This window comes from Notolepis coatsorum (genome assembly GCF_963971535.1).
Source record: "Notolepis coatsorum genome assembly, chromosome: 17".
NCBI classification, from domain to species: domain Eukaryota; kingdom Metazoa; phylum Chordata; class Actinopteri; order Aulopiformes; family Paralepididae; genus Notolepis; species Notolepis coatsorum.
In genome coordinates, this window is record NC_140181.1 from 44,121,134 (window position 1) to 44,123,379 (window position 2,246).

Sequence of the window (2,246 nt, forward strand, 5' to 3'; positions counted from 1 at the left end):
GTATGTGACGGTATGACTTTCATTCATTATCATCAGCGGGGGGGGGCGCAGCTAACAATATACTCGTTATTATCACCATACATAACGCTTGCTTATATTGAAAACACGTTGAGATTAGGGACGTTCTTTCAACCTGAAAGTGCACTTTCTTCAACCTTGAGGTAAACAAATCTCACAGAAGGTAGACACTGCCGCCTGCCGGCCAGGGTTTCCGTTAGAAAAAATTGTTGCCGGTCTCAGGGTCCGGTAGATTTTTATCTACCGGTCAAATGAGAGAAATTCCGGTCAGAGTTTATTGAGCTTAAAAACAACAGGCTATATAAAGAATGACATCCTCAAGGCATGTAGATTTATAATATTTTAACTTAAAGCTAGGCTACTTTTGCGTATACAGTCATTATATTCCAAATAAAATAAGTCCAGAGACTCCGTGCTGCTGCCGACTTTAAATCAAATAGACCTGTGTCTGTGGGCAGTCGGCCCGACATTAATAAACAGCAGTCTGTTATAATCACATTTATGAGCTAACGAATTCCGTTATATTGGACATTTGTATTAATTATATCAAGCGAAGAACTGAGAAATTTGGCAGAGAGACGGTAACATTATCGTGGGTTTGCGTGATGTATATCTCCACCTAGTCCCAACGACTTGGTGCTGGTCATAATGTCCGGTGAAAACAACTCCCTCCAAGCACAACTTGACCACCCGAACCGTACCAAAACAGGCCAAAATTAAATAGCCCATGCGACGAACGATTCATTACATTCGTTTCATCGTTGCTCCACCAAGCAGCCGGTCCAACAATATCAGCGCGAGCGCCGCAGTTAGTTTGCAAGACGCATCCAGCTGCAGACCCGCAGAGCAGCTTTCCAGGTCTGGGGACCGCACTGTGCCAGCAAAGCTGGTGGGTTCTGTGGGTCTGCAGCTGCATGCCTTCCGCAAATCCAGCAGCAAGCTCTCGCTGAGCGAAGCAACGACAACAAACGCAATGATTGTTTCGTTCATCGCATAGGCCACCCAACTCCAGCCCATCCAAATACAATTCAAATAATCAAACTGTGCCCAGAGGGAACTATTTTCACCGGACACTATGACCGGAGAGATTAAATTTGTCGGACTTCAACAGATTTTGCCAGTCAAATACCGGTAATTACCGGCTAACGGAAACGCTGCTGCCGGCACCATCCAGGTATCGACGTGAGCTAACGGTAGCTAGTTAGCCGGCCGGCAGCCCGGCACCATGTATCAACGTGAGCCAGTTGCATTAGGATTAAAAAATGTCAACACTCACTCACCCCGTTTTATATTACATTCCCAAAGAAGTGCCTCCGTCTCTCGTAGTCTCGTTGTGCTGGATGAAGTCACTGGTGGCGAGTTGACTCATGGCGCGAGGGTTTTGCTTAAATCCAAACAGACTGCAGTCCTTTAATTGTCCAAAAGCGACAGTGTGTGCAAGTTTAGCTCTTCTGTGGGTCAGGGAGCTCATCGTGGGCTGGAGTGACGGTGGTTAACTTCGACGCTTCATCGTTCAATAACATCATATTATTAATATTATTATTGCTTAAGCTTTAGCAGCTGCTCAGAGTTAGAGGAAATGCATACAGGTAGGGTTAGTGTGACGCACATCTGCTCACTCAGCTCAGCTCTGTGCGGGGAAATACGGACCCGCCTCCCCTGCCCTCTGCTGGCCGTGCTGTGTGTGTGTGTGCACGCACTTCAACCAACTCCAAAGTTAACTCCGTTTCACTAATGGAAACCGAAACCCAATGCCGTCCCTGTATAAACTCTGTTTCAGTGGAAATAGAAACTTAAACCAAACTCTGATTTTGACGGTATTGAAAATCAATACCGTCCGGTATTTCTAAATACCCCGGTATACCTTAATACCGTCATACCGCCCAAGCCTAGCACCCACCCCACCCCCCCCCCTTAGGCTAGTGCGGGTTGCTTACAGGCTGGAGCCGGGTCCAGATCTTCCCAGAGGCTCGGAAAATCATGTCTGGACTTATGAGCTGGGTTCACAAGTCCGGGAGAGGCGGACCGGTCCTGGATCAGGCCTCGGGCTAAATGCCGGCTCGGGTGCCTCGGGTGCAAAGAGGCAGGCGATGTGAACCGGGGAGGCCGACGGACGAGGAGGTTAACACGGAGCAAAGTGTTGAGCGAGGGACAGGTGGATTGCATTGACTGGAGGCCACCCTCACCGACTCTTACGATGAATACATAACCCAGCGTCTCCTGGAAGG